Here is a 21,385-nt window from a genome sequence, read left to right on the forward strand (position 1 = left end):
TTACAAAAGTATCGCATGAAGCTAAATCTAGAAAAATGTTATTTTGGTGCACGAGGTGGCAAATTCCTTTGATTCATAGTTTCACAAAGAGGCATAGAGGCAAACCCCGAAAAAATAAAGGCAATTTTAATCATTACTACCACGCGGAGTGTGAAAGGAGTACAAGAATTAACTGGAAGGATGACTGCTTTGAACCATTTCATCTCTAGATCTGCAGACAAAGTCCTACCTTTCTTCAAAGTTCTAAGACAAGGAAAGAGATTCAAGTGGACGGAAGAATGTCAGCAAGCATTCGAAGACTTTAAGAAGTATTTAACCACACCACCACTCCTAGAAAAAACCCGATTTGGGGACACACTGACGCTTTATTTAGCGGTTTCACCTGAAGCGTTTAGCGCTGTACTCGTGGTGAATGAAGAAAGATAGCATAAGCATGTGTATTACATAAGTCGGACCTTGCATGGAGCCGAGCTCCGATATACCAACATTGAGAAATTAGCACTTGCCTTAGTAAATGCCGCAAGAAAATTACGCCCATATTTTCTATGTCACCAAGTGGTGGCGCTCACCAATCACCCTTTAAAGCAAAGTGATATCTAGTCCAGAGATGTTGGTCCAAATGGTTAAGTGGGCCGTTGTGCGGAGAGAATTCGAACTTGAGTTTAAACTTCATCCAGCTATTAAAGCACAAATTCTCGCAGATTTTCTTGTTGAAACAACCACTAATGAGGCAGAATGCTCCGTCCCGACTTGGGTGGTCCATGTCGATAGATCCTCAACTTCGCACAAGAGCAGAGCCGGGGTGTTGGTAGAAAGCACTCAAGGTGATAAATTGATGAATTCCATCAAATTTCAATTCCCCACATCAAATAATGAGGCCGAATATGAAGCAGTCGTAGCAGGAATTAAGTTGGCTCTGTCGGCAGGAGCAAGAATTCTAGTGGTGCACAATGATTCCCAGCTATTCATTAACCAGTTTAATGGAACTTACGAAGCCAAAGGAGAAAAAATGAACCAATTTTTTATCCGAATTAACAAATTACTAGTTCTACTGGAGAGCTACGAGATAAAACAAGTGCTCAGGGCAGATAATGAAGTGGCAGACCGTCTGGCCAAGATAGCCAGTTCCTGGACTAACATAGACAACATAACGATAACTTTCCTAACAATCAACAAGGAGAAGGCAAAGAAGGACGGCTGCAACATCTTTTGCGTAAAGGTGAAGAACCAATTTGGAAATAAGAGATTTTTAACTATTTAATGCGTGAAGATCTCCCTCGAGATCCTGTCGCTGCACGCAAGCTAAGGATAAGAGCTACGCGCTTCACAATTATAGATGGAGAGCTTTATAAACGAGGTTAATCTTAGCCGCTCTTCAAATGTATCATTCCAAGCAAGGAATACTACGTTCTCCGTGAGATCCACGAGGAATATGTGGAAACCACTTGGGAGGGAAAGCATTGGCTGCCAAAACCTTATGAAAAGGTTACTTTTGGCCAACCATGAGGAAATATGTCATGGAATTGGTTAAACTATGTCGGTCTTGCCAAGAGCACGCCTATCTCCATCACCAACCCACTGCGTTGTTACAACCAATTGGAAGCCCACTACTCTTTGCCCAGTGAGGAATAGACCTGGTGGGGGATCTTCCCCCCAGCTACGGGGCAGAGAAAATTTCTCATAGTTTCCGTCTATTATTTCACGAAGTGGGTCGAGGCAGAGCCATTGGCGAAAATTTCAGAGAAAAACTTCATAAGTTTCATGTGGAAAAACATAGTGTGCAGGTTTGGGATTCCACGAGCACTGATCTCGAACAACGACACCCAATTCTCTAGGGCAAAATTAAAGGAGCTGTCAGGTTCTCTCTATCCAGTGGCGGAGCCAGAATTTGAAATCTACCCGGGCTAAATTTTTTTAACAAAAAACAAAATAATTCATAACAATTAAAATCATAGTTATGATACCTGTTCATCGTAGTCTCAAAAAGTTTCTCATTAACAAGATATTCAATATTTTCGTTATTGACAATGTAATATTAAATCTCCATAAACTTGCAAGAAAAATTAATGAAGATCAAATAAATGAATATCTCTAAAATCATTCATTTAATGTTAGATGATTAAATTGAATATTTTTAAATTAAAACATACAAAGATAATATGTATAAACATAATCTTACTATTGAAGCTGTGATCTGCGATTTTTCGAATTATAATATTCATCAATTATAGAATCTGAGTATATATTTGAAGCAAACTCTCTCTCAATATAGATAATCATAGAATCTGTCAGAAAACAATCTCCCATTTTATTGCGAAGAACTGTTTTAACATGCTTCATAGCCAAAATGCACGCTCTATAGTTGCTATGGAAAGAAGCAAAGTTAAAACTAGACGGATCAACTTGTCAATCAAATTATAATGTCGCAAATTTTTTGTTTCAAATAACCCTCGGTACAATTCTGAGATAGTGGACATTTCTTGAAAATCTTCATGACAAACTACGTCGAGCTCATAATGTTGTAGTTGACACCTCAAATGATGCACATCCTGTTCAGTGAAGTCCTCGGAATAATACTTCTCAGCGATAGTACAATTCTTGTCAATGTTGAACCATTTAAAATTATCTTTTGGATCCAAAGCAGAGCTGAGAATTAGAAGTTCTATTGTCTCATCACTGAATCTAGAATGCTTATAAAGAGAACTCATCTCCGGTATATCGACATCCAATCTTGTGAAAAATTATTTTACATACGAAAGAAGAATATCAAAACCATCATTTCTCAGTGTCAGCAAAAGTTCTTTAGTCGTAGAGACCAAATCCATTGTACTTATGATATCAAGAGATTTTTGTTGCAAGGCACGTCAAAGAAAATTTTTTATCCCTATAATTTTATGCATAAAATGCAAAATAAAAATGAAATCAAAATAATTCATCATTATTAATGAACCACCAGCTTCCCCGCGCATTGAAGTAGAGGCACCATCAGTGATAAATTTTTCGAGCACATTAATAGTTGCATCACACATATCTATCAAGCTGCAAATAGAATCAAAATGGGAACTCCAACAAGTAGTACCTGCTAGATGGAAAGTACCAATCTAATTAGCTCCTCGCCCAGTCTCGCGTTCGCCTGCAACAACAGAAAGTGCAATTTCATTAACTTGATAAGATTGTAACTCGGCATTGCGCTTGGAAGAAGATGTAACAAGATTGAGAATAGTCGTCAGATTTGAAAAGAAAAGCCATATAGAGATCTATTTTTCAGCCGCTGTAATTAATGCTAGTTGGAGTCGATGGGCGAAACAATGTGCATAATATGCATAGGGGCAATCTTTAAGAATTAAAGTTTGCAGTCCATTAAGAGTACCACTCATTTTACAATCACCATCATATCCTTGACCTCGTATATTATGAATTTCTAGATTATATCTAGTGAGGACATCACATATTTCTTTCTTGTGTGTTGCAGCTGTGGTGTCATGAACATGCACAATTTGGAAAAAACGCTCCCGCAAAAAACCATGGGCATCAACGAATCTCAAAATTATAGCCATCTGTTCTTTGTTAGATACATATTTTGCTTCATCCACGTAAAAAAAAAACTTAGAATCTCCAATTTCATCACGAATTATATTTCTGACTCTATTACCAATAATATGAAAAATTTCTTTTTGGACTTCTGGTGAGGTATATCTTGCATTTCCCGGAGCTTTGTCTAAGATAACATCACCAATACTAGCATTCCATTTCCCCAATAGTTTTAACATCTCAATGAAATTACCACGATTTTGGGAATATTAAGATTCATCATGATCTCTCAATTCACATGCTTGCAAACTAATCCAACAGACGCTCTCAATTGTTGTTGCAAGCCTTAATCGATTTTTTTCAATCTGTTCAGAAGTTTCTCGATTCATAACTTTATCTACGTGCCTAGTTACATTCATCAAATCAATAACAGATTTCGAAGATTTATTGTGTATCGAGTTAGAACTTCCCATGTGAGACAAAAAAGCACACTTTGCTCCATCATTAACGCGTTTCCAACTTCTAAACCCTTCAATTGTAAATGAAGATTGTTGTACTTCACTTAATTCAAAAATATAGCACGAAAAAAAATAAGGCATCCTTCGAAGGAGAGTACTCTAACCATGGAAATTTTTTAAACCATGTATATTGAAATCGACGATGTTACTTCCGTGATTTCATTGTCGATATTCCGAAAATTTAGGTTGATATGGTCCCATTTTGATATAAGATCGTCTAATTTCATCACGATGATTAACATGATGTCGCCACATTGAAATACACAATCCAGGATCTCGTTCAAGGGAAGTTTCATCAAATTCAATTCTTTGAGATTTAGAAGGAGGTTCGAGCTCCTCAATAAGAATGGATGCATGAGTCTCGGTCCTCTTGGGTGATGAAAGCTTATCAACTATTGGCTTGAAGAATGACATAATATTGTTTCTCTTCATTCTTTCTTGAATTGAAATTAAAATAACCTAATATAAACACAAATAATAAATTGAAATTAGAACCAAAATTGTGTGTGCAAAATAGAGACCAAAACAAAATAATACATAATGAAACTTCTTATTTTATTGGCTTAAAAATAAACGTACGATAAAATTTGGTATTGAATATAATAAATTAATTAAGAGTTCAAAGAAATAGAAATATACAAAGTAAATATCAATAAATTCTTTTCTTCTATTTATGAACTTACACATATGTTTAAAGTGCATCAAATAAATCACACTAAAAAAATTAATAAACCTCTTTCTTCTATAATGTTTACCTTTTCTCATAATAAAATGTATCGAAAGAAGCGTACTATACTTTTTAAACAACTATGATTGAGTTCCAAATAAATTCATTATCATTATTTTGGATAATGGGATATCATTCTGTGTTTGTTTTGTGGTTTTGAGTGTGTGTTTCTTCTTAGTGTGTTTTCGTACGCTTCTTATTTTTGTAAAAATAGTTCTCTCATTTACTCAGTCCCAATAAACATACTCACATACACACTGTCAAGGTTTAAATTTCCTGCTTACATCTGTAAAACGTAATCAAACACATTTCAGATGCCACTTTCAAATCTTTCAAGTTGTAAATAGTAGCAAACACCACCTTCATTTCTTAGATTTGGATGTATTTTATTCCCAGGCTTCTTCAAAATGCAATCAATACACAAAAGTGAGAGCACAAATGCACAATCAATACATAATATACATTCACCAGTAGAATGACAAATTCAACTTGAATTTGAGCAGCTTTAGGAACCCATAATTCATGAAGTTCTTAAACAATACGTAAAAAAAGAAGAAGCTATTTTCAGAATTACTTCGTCAACGACACCGCAACATTACCTCTTAATTCTCAGGTTTCGAATTCCCAATGCAGCCTTAATCACAAATTGAAGTCAACGGCACCACAACCTGAAAATAATTATCAGTTTTCGAGTTCTTAACATTACCTCTTAATTTTAATTCCCGATGCAACCTTAATTCTCAGGTTTCGAGTTCTTAACATTACCTCTTACTTCGTCAACAGCACCGGAACCTGAAAATAAACAACCGCACTCAACAATTGAATTTGTTCTCTTCAATGGTAGAGCAAAAGAGCCGCAAGAGCTAAGCTCTTCAAAATATTTTAAGCCCATTTTCTTAATGGGGTGAGGATATGTTTATTATTTTTTTAATTGGGCCACTGGCTAAATTGCATTTGGACCAAATTTCATATATTAAAATAATTTGAATTTTTTGGGTCACTTGGGCTTTTGGGCCACCCGAGCTATAGCCCAGGTGACCCAAACTCTCCCTCCTCCCTTGTCTCTATCAAACAACTATTTACATCGGTTGGCAACCCACAAGCCAATGGTAAAACAGAGGTAACTAACCGAACTATCTTGCAGCACCTAAAGACCCGTCTCGGCAAAGCTAAAGGAAACTGGGTGGAAGAATTGCTGAGCGCATTGTGGGCATACCGAACTACACTGTGCATGTCAACAGGGGAATCACCTTTCAATCTAACTTACGGTGTTGAAGCTGTAGCCCCCGCTGAGATAGAAGAAACTTCATTGAGGGTGAAACAGTAGAAGCAGCTTGAGAACGATCAGGCCCTTCGAGCCTCCATGGATTTAATCGACGAACTACGAGAGGAAACATCCATCCGGGCAGAAAGGTATAGGGCACGCATAACTAAGGTTTACAATGACCGAGTAAATCAAAGATCCTTCCAAGTAGGAGACCTTATGATGAGAAAAGCTGATGTCTTGCGCTCCTTCGGAAAACTTGACCCAAAGTGGGAAGGCCCTTATAAAGTGGTAGAGATAATCAAGATAGGAACTTATCGCCTACAACACCTGATGCAAACGTGGTTGATCAAGCGCCAAAGAAAGCATTGGAGTCGTTGGAGTTGCCTGAAGGACCTATAACGAGGGGAAGAAGCAAGAAGTTTAAAGATGCACTTCAAGGACTCATGATGAGCTATCAAGGAAGTCATACAAGTTTGATGTCTAAATTAGAGGAGGTTGGGAACCATGGGAATAATATTGGAGGTCTTTGGAATGTTATTCAAGTGCAATTGCCGAAGGTCCAGCGCAACCGCGCTCAAACAGGGACCGCACCCGCTGTCAAATTGCCGAAGCTGTAGCGCACCCGCGCTAAAAACAGGGCCGCACCCGCGGTCTTGCAAAAAAATTTTTTTTTTTTTATTTTTTTAAAAATTTTTTTTTTCCGAGACTGTACCGCACCCGCGGTCCAGTCTGCAGCGCACCCGCGGTCTGCACTTCCGTGTCAAAATTTCTAGTTACTTTTGTTTAGCCTTTTCACACTACTTTTTTGTTATTGTATTATTATATAATGATTGTATTATTGATGAACGAATTATTGAAGTTGGAATATACAAACACTTGAGATTTCTCTCAATTTGCAAGGCTTGTGCTTTGTGTTTAAAAATCAAACTTATCAAAGATTGCATCTTTGTGGCGTTTGTCGATTGTTCTTCGCACGGATTGTCAAAACAAGTTTTTTGAAGGTTCGTTTGAAATTCAATTGTTTATTCGTTGATATTTGTTGCTAAGTTATAATCGCTTAGAGGTGAATATCACAAAATCGTTACTTGTTTCAAAAGATCGAGACACAATAATCGTTCCTTGTTTGTTATTGAATTGAGGGTGCGATTTCTATATTCGTGCTTGCCTTTCATTCGTACGAGGATTCGTATCATTTGGTATCAGAGCTTTGGCTCATTGAATTCAAGTAAGTTATCTGTGTTGTTATTTTCAGATCTGACTATCCTTTGTTCTGTTCTCAGATCTGTGGTATTTTTTTTTTCTTTTTCTATCGTCATATCTATCAAAAACAAAAACAAAAATTCATTCTGTTTCATTTTTGTGTTATCCTTTTTTCTATTTTAAGATCTACGTTATTTCTATCATCTTTTGTCATTTGATAATCCAGAATCATCGAAAAAAAAATAATTTGTTTCAGTGTTATTCTATCGTTCTTGTTGTTGTGCAATCCAAGTGAGACAGTTGCAAGTGTTCACAAGTTGAATCTTGTTAGTTTGATAAAAAAAATATATAAAGATTGAGCACACCTTTGAAAGAATTATCAAATTTGAGTGAAAAAAAAATTTGAGTGCGAGTGTTATTTCTTTGGAGTGATCGTGAGAATTTGGGTGAGGAAAATCTTTTATTTCTACTAACATTTTATTGCAGGTACAAAATCTGAAATTAAAATGGAGAGGGAAGTAGGAGAGAATTCGAACCAGGGGTTATCTAAGGTTCAAATGGAGGCGTTATTTGGGCATTTTAGTAGAATGTTGAGGGCTGAATTGGATCCTTTATATGAGAGATTGTATAGGATTGAAGTTAGTACGAGTGAAAATAAATCTAAGCCTAAAGGTTTGGGTAGAGTGGATGAAGAAAAGGATGATTATGAGTTGGAAGGAGAAGAGGAGAGTCAAAACGAGAATTGGGGTAGAAGCGGAAGATGTAGAGGATTTGGTAGGGGAAGAAGAGAAGCCTTACGTGGTAGGTACGATGATGGGAATAAGGAAGATAATAACATAGGTAGCATTAAGATGAAAATTCCGTCGTTCAATGGTAAGTCGGATCCAGAGGCTTATTTAGAATGGGAAAAGCGAGTTGAATTTGTGTTTGATTGTCACCATTATTCCGAACAAAAGAAGGTTAGGTTGGTCGTGGTTGAATTTGTTGATTATGCACTTATTTGGTGGGATCAATTAGTGACCACTAAGAGGAGATGCAATGAGAGGCCTATAGAAACTTGGGCGGAGATGAAAAGCATAATGAGGAAAATGTTTGTACCAAATCACTACTATAGAGAAATGTTTAAGAAGTTACAAACTTTGAGACAAGGTGTGAAGAGTGTTGAGGACTACTATAAAGAATTGGAAGTAGTCATGATTAGAGCAAACATAGATGAGGATAGTGAGGCTACTATGGCTCGTTTCTGTGTGGTTTGAACAGGGAAATTCAAGATCAAGTGGAGCTTAGACATTACTTGGATCTAGATGAAATGGTGCAGATGGCGATAAAAGTGGAGCAACAACTCAAGAGGAGAGGAGTTGGTCATACCACACAAGCTGGGAATACATCAACACCTTGGCGTTCCAATGTTGTTAAACGTGAAGAAAGCAAGGTAGTGGTCAAGCCCAAAGTTGACATGAAACAAGAGGCGCCTAAGCAGGGAATTCAAGGTAAACCTGAAACCCCTATTAATCGTTCTAGAGATATTAAATGTTTTAGGTGTCAAGGAGTTGGACATATTGCTAGCCAATGTCCCAATAAAAGGGTGATGGTGTTGAATAATTATGGGGAGTATGAATCTCATAGTGAGGGAGATGATGGAGAGGATGAAGATGAGATGCCTGCATTAGAGGATCCTGATGAGGGATATGAGGCAGTTGTGGGAGAAGCGTTAGTGACTAGGCGTATAATGAGTACCCAAGTCAAGGAAGAAGAAACTAACCAAAGGGAAAACTTATTCCATACTAGGTGTTTTGTCAATGGCAAGGTTTGCAATCTTATTATAGATGGAGGAAGTTGTACCAATGTTGCTAGTCTTGAGATGGTTGAAAAATTGAGCTTGCCTACTTTGAAACATCCCAAACCATATAGGCTACAGTGGTTGAATGACTGTGCTGAAGTGAAAGTGAACAAACAAGTCTTGGTTGCCTTTTCGATTGGGAAGTATATTGATGAGGTGTTGTGTGATGTGGTGCCAATGCATGCTTGTCATATTTTGTTAGGGAGACCATGGCAATATGATAGGCAAGTGACACATGATGGGTTTAGAAATAAATATTCTTTTGTACTCAAGAAAGAAACCATTGTTTTACTTCCTTTGTCCCCAAAGCAAGTGTTGGAGGACCAATTGAAAAAAAAGAAGAGAGATGAGGCCGAAAGAAAGAGTGAATTAAAAAGTGAGATGGCCTTTGAAAAGAAAAACGAAATGGCTAAAAACAAAAGTGATAAAAAAAATTGAGATAGCCATACAAAAGAAAAATGAGGAAAAAGAAAATGAGAGGAAAGAGGCCAAAAAGAAAACATATATGGCCCAAAAGAGTGAGTTGAAGCAATTGATGCACACATATGAACCACTTGTGTTGATTGTTTATAAGGAGATCCTCCTTAACACAAGTGATATAGCCGGGTCCCTTCCGAGCATTGTTATTTCACTTTTGCAGGAATTTGAAGATGTATTTCCGGAGGAGCTACCTCAAGGATTACCACCATTGAGGGGGATTGAGCACCAAATTGATTTGGTACCCGGAAGTGTATTGCCTAATCGTCCAGATTACAGAAGCAATCCGGAGGAGACTAAGGAGTTACAACTACAGGTAAGTGAGTTGTTAGATAGGGGTTTTGTGCGTGAGTCTATGTCTCCTTGTGCTGTACCTGTTTTGCTAGTTCCTAAGAAAGATGGCTCATGGCGTATGTGTGTGGATTGTAGGGCTATTAATAACATAACCATCAAGTATAGGCATCCCATACCTAGACTAGATGATATGTTAGATGAGTTGCATGGTGCATGTATTTTTAGTAAGATTGATTTGAAAAGTGGTTATCACCAAATTAGGATGAGGGAAGGTGATGAGTGGAAAACGGCTTTTAAAACCAAATACGGGTTATATGAGTGGATGGTCATGCCTTTTGGCTTAACTAACGCTCCTAGTACCTTTATGAGGTTGATGAATCATGTCTTGCGTGCTTACATAGGGAAATTTGTTGTGGTTTATTTGATGATATTCTTGTGTATAGCAAAGATTTAGAAGAGCATGTTGAGCATTTAAGACTTGTACTGATAACACTTAGGGATGAACATTTATATGCTAATCTTAAGAAATGTGATTTTTGTACAAGCAAACTTGTCTTTCTTAGTTTTGTGGTAAGTTCACAGGGGATACAAGTGGATGAGGACAAGGTAAGTGCTATTCGAGATTGGCCAACACCTGCTAATGTTAGTCAAGTTCGAAGCTTTCATGGCCTTGCAAGCTTCTATAGGAGGTTTGTAAAAGATTTTAGCACACAGGCTGCACCGATGACGGCGGTGATTAAGAAGCACATTCCATTCCATTGGGGCGAGGAGCAAGAGAAGTCTTTTAATATTATTAAACAAAAATTAATAAATGCGCCTTTACTTGTTTTGCCTGATTTTTCTAATACTTTTGTAATTGAATGTGATGCTTCAGGTGTAGGTATTGGTGGTGTTTTGATGCAAGGAGGACGGCCGGTGGCATACTTTAGTGAGAAGCTCAATGGAGCAGAACTGAACTATCCAACGTATGACAAGGAGTTGTACGCGCTTGTGAGGACTTTGGAGGTGTGGCAACACTATTTGAGGCCTAAAGAGTTTGTGATTCATACGGATCATGAGTCTCTTAAGCACCTTAAGGGGCAGCAGAAGTTGAACAAGCGGCATGCCAAGTGGGTTGCATTCATAGGTACATTTCCCTACATCATCAAGTACAAACAAGGTAAGGAAAATGTAGTGGCTGACGCACTATCACGAAGGTATGTACTAATCTCTACTTTGGAGTCTAAAGTTTTGGGGTTTGAGCATGTGAAGGAATTATATGTGCTAGATGAGGATTTTAAGAATGTATTTGAAACATGTATGCATGGTCCACATGACAAATTTTATTTGCATCATGGTTTCTTGTTTAAAGAAGATAGTTTGTGCGTCCCTAGATCATCCATTCGTGAATTACTTTTTAGGGAGGCACATGGGGGTGGCTTAATGGGGAATTTTGGTGTGGCTAAAACTTTAAGTGCATTGCATGAACATTTCTATTGGCCACACATGAAACGTGACGTTGAGCGTGTGTGTGATAAGTGCATTACTTGTAGACAAGCTAAATCTAAAACACAACCACATGGCTTGTATACACCACTTCCCGTCCCTAGTGAACCTTGGGTTGATATTTCTATGGACTTTGTTTTGGGGTTGCCTAGGACAAAGAAGGGGAGGGATTCAATATTTGTTGTTGTTGATAGATTCTCTAAGATGACACATTTTATTGCTTGTCACAAAACTGATGATGCATCTCACATTGCGGATCTATTCTTTAGAGAAGTCGTTAGGTTGCATGGCATGCCTAGGACTATTGTTTCGGAGCTTGATGTTAAATTCTTGAGTTATTTTTGGAAAACGTTATGGGCTAAACTTGGCACAAAATTGTTGTTTTCTACTACATGTCATCCTCAAACAGATGGACAAACTGAAGTTGTTAATAGAACTCTAGGAACACTTTTGCGTGCTATACTAAAAAAGAACTTGAAAAATTGGGAAGAATGTTTGTCATTTGTTGAGTTTGCTTATAATCGTAGTATGCATTCTACTACAAATTATTCACCATTTGAAGTTGTATATGGTTTTAATCCTTTGACTCCGTTGGATTTGATGTCTTTACCTGTGAGTGAAAGGTTGAACATGGATGGCCAGAAGAAAGCTGAATTCGTTAGAAGTTTGCATGAGAAGGTCAAGGATAACATCGAGAAGAAGAATTTACAATACCCGAAGCAAGACAACAAGGGAAGGAAAAAAATGGTTTTTGAAAAGGGAGATTGGGTGTGGTTGCACTTAAGGAAGGAAAGATTTCCAGAGAAGCGACGTTCAAAGCTTTTACCTAGGGTGATGGACCATTTCAAGTAATTGAAAGGATCAACGACAATGCATATAAACTTGATCTGCCAGGTGAGTATAATGTCAGTTCTACTTTTAATGTTAGTGATCTTTCGTTGTTTGATGTAGGAGATGATCAAGATTTGAGGACAAATCCTTTTCAAGAAGGGGAGAATGATGCAAACGTGGTTGATCAAGCGCCAAAGAAAGCATGGGAGTCGTTGGAGTTGCCTGAAGGACCTATAACGAGGGGAAGAAGCAAGAAGTTTAAAGATGCACTTCAAGGACTCATGATGAGCTATCAAGGAAGTCATACAAGTTTGATGTCTAAATTAGAGGAGGTTGGGAGCCATGGGAATAATATTGGAGGTCTTTGGAATGTTACTCAAGTGCAATTGCCGAAGCTGTAGCGCACCCGCGCTAAAAACAGGGCCGCACCCGCGGTCTTGCAAAAAAAAAATAATAATTTTCCCGAGACTTTACCGCACCCGCGGTCCAGTCTGCAGCGCACCCGCGGTCTGTACTTCCGTGTCAAAATTGCTAGTTACTTTTGTTTAGCCTTTTCACACTACTTTCTTGTTATTGTATTATTATATAATGATTGTATTATTGATGAACGAATTATTGAAGTTGGAATATACAAACACTTGAGATTTCTCTCAATTTGCAAGGCTTGTGCTTTGTGTTTAAAAATCAAACTTATCAAAGATTGCATCTTTGTGGCGTTTGTCGATTGTTCTTCGCACGGATTGTCAAAACAAGTTTTTTGAAGGTTCGTTTGAAATTCAATTGTTTATTCGTTGATATTTGTTGCTAAGTTATAATCGCTTAGAGGTGAATATCACAAAATCGTTACTTGTTTCAAAAGATCGAGACACAATAATCGTTCCTTGTTTGTTATTGAATTGAGGGTGCGATTTCTATATTCGTGCTTGCCTTTCATTCGTACGAGGATTCGTATCATTTGGTATCAGAGCTTTGGCTCATTGAATTCAAGTAAGTTATCTGTGTTGTTATTTTCAGATCTGACTATCCTTTGTTCTGTTCTCAGATCTGTGGTATTTTTTTTTTCTTTTTCTATCGTCATATCTATCAAAAACAAAAACAAAAATTCATTCTGTTTCAGTTTTGTGTTATCCTTTTTTCTATTTTAAGATCTACGTTATTTCTATCATCTTTTTTCATTTGATAATCCAGAATCATCGAAAAAAAAAAAAATTTGTTTCTGTGTTATTCTATCGTTCTTGTTGTTGTGCAATCCAAGTGAGACAGTTGCAAGTGTTCACAAGTTGAATCTTGTTAGTTTGATAAAAAAAAAAATATATAAAGATTGAGCACACCTTTGAAAGAATTATCAAATTTGAGTGAAAAAAAAATTTGAGTGCGAGTGTTATTTCTTTGGAGTGATCGTGAGAATTTGGGTGAGGAAAATCTTTTATTTCTACTAACATTTTATTGCAGGTACAAAATCTGAAATTAAAATGGAGAGGGAAGTAGGAGAGAATTCGAACCAGTGGTTATCTTAGGTTCAAATGGAGGCGTTATTTGGGCATTTTAGTAGAATGTTGAGGGCTGAATTGGATCCTTTATATGAGAGATTGTATAGGATTGAAGTTAGTACGAGTGAAAATAAATCTAAGCCTAAAGGTTTGGGTAGAGTGGATGAAGAAAAGGATGATTATGAGTTGGAAGGAGAAGAGGAGAGTCAAAACGAGAATTGGGGTAGAAGCGGAAGATGTAGAGGATTTGGTAGGGGAAGAAGAGAAGCCTTACGTGGTAGGTACGATGATGGGAATAAGGAAGATAATAACATAGGTAGCATTAAGATGAAAATTCCGTCGTTCAATGGTAAGTTGGATCCAGAGGCTTATTTAGAATGGGAAAAGCGAGTTGAATTTGTGTTTGATTGTCACCATTATTCCGAACAAAAGAAGGTTAGGTTGGTCGTGGTTGAATTTGTTGATTATGCACTTATTTGGTGGGATCAATTAGTGACCACTAAGAGGAGATGCAATGAGAGGCCTATAGAAACTTGGGCGGAGATGAAAAGCGTAATGAGGAAAAGGTTTGTACCAAATCACTACTATAGAGAAATGTTTAAGAAGTTACAAACTTTGAGACAAGGTGTGAAGAGTTTTGAGGACTACTATAAAGAATTGGAAGTAGTCATGATTAGAGCAAACATAGATGAGGATAGTGAGGCTACTATGGCTCGTTTTCTGTGTGGTTTGAACAGAGAAATTCAAGATCAAGTGGAGCTTAGACATTACTTGGATCTAGATGAAATGGTGCAGATGGCGATAAAAGTGGAGCAACAACTCAAGAGGAGAGGAGTTGGTCGTACCACACAAGCTGGGAATACATCAACACCTTGGCGTTCCAATGTTGTTAAACGTGAAGAAAGCAAGGTAGTGGTCAAGCCCAAAGTTGACATGAAACAAGAGGCGCCTAAGCAGGGAATTCAAGGTAAACCTGAAACCCCTATTAATCGTTCTAGAGATATTAAATGTTTTAGGTGTCAAGGAGTTGGACATATTGCTAGCCAATGTCCCAATAAAAGGGTGATGGTGTTGAATAATTATGGGGAGTATGAATCTCATAGTGAGGGAGATGATGGAGAGGATGAAGATGAGATGCCTGCATTAGAGGATCCTGATGAGGGATATGAGGCAGTTGTGGGAGAAGCGTTAGTGACTAGGCGTATAATGAGTACCCAAGTCAAGGAAGAAGAAACTAACCAAAGGGAAAACTTATTCCATACTAGGTGTTTTGTCAATGGCAAGGTTTGCAATCTTATTATAGATGGAGGAAGTTGTACCAATGTTGCTAGTCTTGAGATGGTTGAAAAATTGAGCTTGCCTACTTTGAAACATCCCAAACCATATAGGCTACAGTGGTTGAATGACTGTGCTGAAGTGAAAGTGAACAAACAAGTCTTGGTTGCCTTTTCGATTGGGAAGTATATTGATGAGGTGTTGTGTGATGTGGTGCCAATGCATGCTTGTCATATTTTGTTAGGGAGACCATGGCAATATGATAGGCAAGTGACACATGATGGGTTTAGAAATAAATATTCTTTTGTACTCAAGAAAGAAACCATTGTTTTACTTCCTTTGTCCCCAAAGCAAGTGTTGGAGGACCAATTGAAAAAAAAGAAGAGAGATGAGGCCGAAAGAAAGAGTGAATTAAAAAGTGAGATGGCCTTTGAAAAGAAAAACGAAATGGCTAAAAACAAAAGTGATAAAAAAATTGAGATAGCCATACAAAAGAAAAATGAGGAAAAAGAAAATGAGAGGAAAGAGGCCAAAAAGAAAACATATATGGCCCAAAAGAGTGAGTTGAAGCAATTGATGCACACATATGAACCACTTGTGTTGATTGTTTATAAGGAGATCCTCCTTAACACAAGTGATATAGCCGGGTCCCTTCCGAGCATTGTTATTTCACTTTTGCAGGAATTTGAAGATGTATTTCCGGAGGAGCTACCTCAAGGATTACCACCATTGAGGGGGATTGAGCACCAAATTGATTTGGTACCCGGAAGTGTATTGCCTAATCGTCCAGATTACAGAAGCAATCCGGAGGAGACTAAGGAGTTACAACTACAGGTAAGTGAGTTGTTAGATAGGGGTTTTGTGCGTGAGTCTATGTCTCCTTGTGCTGTACCTGTTTTGCTAGTTCCTAAGAAAGATGGCTCATGGCGTATGTGTGTGGATTGTAGGGCTATTAATAACATAACCATCAAGTATAGGCATCCCATACCTAGACTAGATGATATGTTAGATGAGTTGCATGGTGCATGTATTTTTAGTAAGATTGATTTGAAAAGTGGTTATCACCAAATTAGGATGAGGGAAGGTGATGAGTGGAAAACGGCTTTTAAAACCAAATACGGGTTATATGAGTGGATGGTCATGCCTTTTGGCTTAACTAACGCTCCTAGTACCTTTATGAGGTTGATGAATCATGTCTTGCGTGCTTACATAGGGAAATTTGTTGTGGTTTATTTGATGATATTCTTGTGTGTAGCAAAGATTTAGAAGAGCATGTTGAGCATTTAAGACTTGTACTGATAACACTTAGGGATGAACATTTATATGCTAATCTTAAGAAATGTGATTTTTGTACAAGCAAACTTGTCTTTCTTAGTTTTGTGGTAAGTTCACAGGGGATACAAGTTGATGAGGACAAGGTAAGTGCTATTCGAGATTGGCCAACACCTGCTAATGTTAGTCAAGTTCGAAGCTTTCATGGCCTTGCAAGCTTCTATAGGAGGTTTGTAAAAGATTTTAGCACACAGGCTGCACCGATGACGGCGGTGATTAAGAAGCACATTCCATTCCATTGGGGCGAGGAGCAAGAGAAGTCTTTTAATATTATTAAACAAAAATTAATAAATGCGCCTTTACTTGTTTTGCCTGATTTTTCTAATACTTTTGAAATTGAATGTGATGCTTCAGGTGTAGGTATTGGTGGTGTTTTGATGCAAGGAGGACGGCCGGTGGCATACTTTAGTGAGAAGCTCAATGGAGCAGAACTGAACTATCCAACGTATGACAAGGAGTTGTACGCGCTTGTGAGGACTTTGGAGGTGTGGCAACACTATTTGAGGCCTAAAGAGTTTGTGATTCATACGGATCATGAGTCTCTTAAGCACCTTAAGGGGCAGCAGAAGTTGAACAAGCGGCATGCCAAGTGGGTTGCATTCATAGGTACATTTCCCTACATCATCAAGTACAAACAAGGTAAGGAAAATGTAGTGGCTGACGCACTATCACGAAGGTATGTACTAATCTCTACTTTGGAGTCTAAAGTTTTGGGGTTTGAGCATGTGAAGGAATTATATGTGCTAGATGAGGATTTTAAGAATGTATTTGAAACATGTATGCATGGTCCACATGACAAATTTTATTTGCATCATGGTTTCTTGTTTAAAGAAGATAGTTTGTGCGTCCCTAGATCATCCATTCGTGAATTACTTTTTAGGGAGGCACATGGGGGTGGCTTTGTAGTGACCCGTTCCAGAATCACCTACTAATCAGAACTTAAGCATGCAAAATTAACATTTAAAACTGAATCAGGTAAACAGCGGAAAAACAGTAATACAACCCAATCGAATCTGTAAGTACAAAATACTTAAACAACCAGATCGAACTAAATACCAAGAACAAATACCAACAACTACAGGTCAACCTCTGCCAGCTCCCTGTCCACTCCCTCCTGGACCGTCTAACCTGAGACCTGCCCCATCGAATAGGGTGTCCAAAACAGAGATAAACCGAGGACGTGAGCATAAAACGCTCAGTACCGAAAGCATGAGTATACAAGACTATGACATGCATGTATGCAAAATGTACTGGATACCAGGATCTGGGTATATCGAAATACTGCTCAGACAAATGACGTCAAGGTATGTAGCACTCTGCGCCGTCGCACCAGGAGGTGGCTCCCATACCAAAATAAACCTGTGGATATACCGGTGACCTGACCACCGTCGGCCAACGGGGTCCAACCATCCACAACAAACGAGGGCTGAGCACCCTCTCAACAGGCTATCTCAAAGATAATCAGGCTCAACATGATTATGCAAATGCCGCATAATAAACCATGCATCATATGACAGATAATAATGCAACATATAAACATGCAACACATAGTAAAGCATACTCAATCCTGCTATCTCGGATAGTACTTTCGTACCTCAAACCAGTAGATCCTAGCAATCAGCCCTAGAATCAAGCCTACAATCCAAGTGATACCATATCACTAAACCACATCTAAAAGCCTTAACTAGACTAATAGATACTCCCAAATCTCAAAGGGAACCCAGAACTATACCTGCGTCCGTAGTCAGCCTACTGATGCCGCTAGCCCCCAACTAGAGCACAGCTCCGCTACAAAACCAGTAGCTCCCCGCTAGTGCCCGAACCTCGGGAAAAGACTAGAAACCCATCAGAAACGACTAAAACGCTCTGGAACTCTCGGAATTGGCGAGTGAAAAGTGAAGCCTCGCGCTTCTATTTATAGACAACGATCGGACGATCCGATCCACTTCGGACGCTCCGATCCGGTACACTTCGGACGATCCGATCCACTTCGGACGATCCGAACATTGCATGTCTTCCACGTGTCCAGCCACCTGTCTTCGGACGGTCCGAACCCTGATCGGACGATCCGAACTCTGACATGACATGACTTGTCTGACTCCGAACAGAACGGACGATCCGAACCCACTTCGGACGATCCGAACCAACTTCGGACGATCCGAACCCGGTTCTGTCCTTCCGATCCCACCGAAATACAATTAATCCAATAATTAACTCAAATTAGGCATCGGGATACTACATTCTCCCCCTCTAAAAAGGATTTCGTCCGCGAAATCGAGTCTGAAGAATGACAATTCTGAACAACAATACATTCAACTTAAGAATGAATTACAACTGAAAGCACAACTGAAATTACAATCATAACTGAAAATACTACAACTAGAACAATTCTGGATGCTCTGACCGCATGCGACTCTCTAGTTCCCAAGTAGCTTCTTCAGTACCTCGGCGCTGCCACTGCACTAAGACAAGAGGAATAGTCTTATTCCGCAGTACCTTATCCTTCCGGTCTAAGATCGAAACCGGTCTTTCCACAAAAGACAAATCCGGATTCAGCTGAACTTCTGTTGGATGCAAAACATGAGACTCATCCGCTACGTATCGTCTCAGCAAGGACACATGAAACACATTGTGAACACTAGACAGATACGGTGGCAAAGCTAATCTGTAGGCCAAATCTCCCACACATTCTAAGATCTCAAAAGGACCAATGAATCTCGGAGATAGCTTACCCTTGAGTCCAAATCTCAGAATCCTCCGAAAAGGTGATACCTTGAGAAACACTTTCTCGGCTGCATCAAAATGAAGAGGTCTGCGCTTGGTGTTCGCATAACTTGCTTGTCGATCCTGAGCAGTCTTAATCCGCTGTTTGATCACAAGAACTTTGTCCATGGCCTGCTGAATCAATTCTGGACCCTCGACCTGTCGTTCTCCGACTTCTTCCCAGAACAGGGGAGTACGACAACGTCGACCATACAATGCTTCAAACGGAGACATACCAATACTCCTATGAAAACTGTTGTTGTATGCAAACTCTATCAGTGGCAGATGATCCTGTCAAGCTGGCCCGAAATCCATCACACAAGATCTCAACATATCCTCAAGAGTACGAATAGTCCTCTCTGACTGACCGTCAGTCTCTGGGTGATATGCAGTACTCAAACTCAAGGTAGTGCCCAAAGCTTGCTGAAAGCTGCCCCAAAATCTAGACGTAAATCGAGGATCTCTGTCACTAACGATACTCACGGGCACACCATGAAACCGTACAATCTCCTGAATGTACAACCGTGCCATCCGATCGAAAGTGAAATCTCTGTTATACGGAAGAAAATGGGCAGACTTAGTAAGTCGATCCACTACCACCCAGATAGCATCTCTATTCCCCACAGACATAGGCAAGTGAGTCACGAAGTCCATCGTGATATGCTCCCACTTCCACTCTGGAATAGGAAGATTCTGCAACAAACCTCCAGGTCGTCGATACTCAGCCTTCACCTGCTGACAGACTAGGCACTTGGAGACATACTGATAAACATTACGTTTCATACCTTTCCACCAAAATCGAGTCCTCAAATCCTTATACATCTTGTTGCTCCCTGGATGAACACTCAACTTGCTACGATGAGCCTGGGACAAAATCTCCTCCCTCAAAGTGTCATCTTCCGGTACAACAACACGACCAGATAAGCACAAAAGACCCTCGGACTGATAGTGGAATCCAGAAGTATTATCTCCATCAGCCAACCGAGCTAATTTCTGAACCTTAGAATCAGACATCTGAGCATCTCTAATCCGAGAATACAAAACTGGCTCGGACAAAATAGTAGCTATACGGATACTCTCTGTTCCCTTCCGATGCTTACAATTGAATCCCATCGAACAGAAATCCTGAATAATCCCAGATACAGCACAAGTCTGAAGAGCAGATAACCTCACCTTGCGGCTAAGAGCATCGGCCGTGAGATTCGCAGATCCTGGATGATACTTGATCTCACAATCGTAATCTTTGAGTAGATCCATCCAACGACGCTGACGCATGTTCAACTCAGCCTGAGTGAACAGATACTTCAAACTCTTATGATCAGTGAAGATCTCAAATCGCTCACCATACAGATAATGGCGCCAGATTTTCAAAGCAAAAACGATCGCTGCTAATTCCAGTTCATGAACAGGATAGTTTTCCTCATGAGGCTTTAACTGTCTCGACGCATAAGCAATCACATGCTCATTCTGCATCAGAACACACCCTAGTCCCTGCAAAGAGGCATCGGTGTAAACACTGAAACCACCAGATCCAGACGGTAAAGCCAAAACAGGCGCAGATGTCAAACGTCTGCGAAGTTCCCAGAAACTCTCTTCGCACTCTGATGTCCACTCAAATGAAACATCTTTCCGAGTGAGCTGAGTGAGTGGCTTAGCAATCTGAGAGAAGTTGGCAATGAAACGGCGATAATACCCAGCCAATCCCAGAAAACTGCGGATCTCGGCTACTGTCGTCGGACGCGACCAGTTCAATACCGCTTCCACCTTGCTCGGGTCAACTGAAACTCCCTCGCTAGAAATGACATGACCAAGGAATACAACCCTGTCAATCCAAAACTCACATTTACTCAACTTCGCATAAAGCTGATTCTCGCGAAGTGTCTATAAAATAATCCTTAAGTGTTGTGCGTGTTCTTGCTGATCATGCGAATAGATTAAGATATCATCTATAAACACCACAACAAACTTATCCAAGAATTCCCGAAAAACCCGATTCATCAGATCCATAAAAACTGCTGGTGCATTCGTCACCCCAAAAGGCATAACCAGAAACTCATAATGCCCATACCGGGTCCTGAATGCAGTCTTCGATATATCTCCCTGATGAACTCGAAGCTGATGATAACCAGACCTTAAATCAATCTTGGAATACACAGAGGTACCTTGCAGTTGATCAAATAAATCATCAATCCGTGGCAACGGATACTTATTCTTTATCGTCGCACGATTCAACTGCCGATAATCTATGCAGAGCCGCATAGAACCATCCTTCTTTTTGACAAAAAGAACTGGTGCTCCCCACGGGGACACACTGGGTCGAATGTACCCCTTGTCAAGAAGATCCTGCAACTGCTG

The 21,385-nt window shown here is 39.3% G+C and overlaps 1 pseudogene; it reads left to right on the forward strand.

Annotated features, from left to right (window-relative positions):
- The first annotated feature begins 7,749 nt into the window (after positions 1 to 7,749).
- On the forward strand, positions 7,750 to 12,571 carry LOC140818671 (uncharacterized; annotated as a pseudogene).
- The last annotated feature ends 8,814 nt before the right edge of the window (positions 12,572 to 21,385 follow it).

The sequence above is a fragment of the Primulina eburnea genome, chromosome 17 (genome assembly GCF_022965805.1).
Source record: "Primulina eburnea isolate SZY01 chromosome 17, ASM2296580v1, whole genome shotgun sequence".
In the NCBI taxonomy this organism is placed as follows: domain Eukaryota; kingdom Viridiplantae; phylum Streptophyta; class Magnoliopsida; order Lamiales; family Gesneriaceae; genus Primulina; species Primulina eburnea.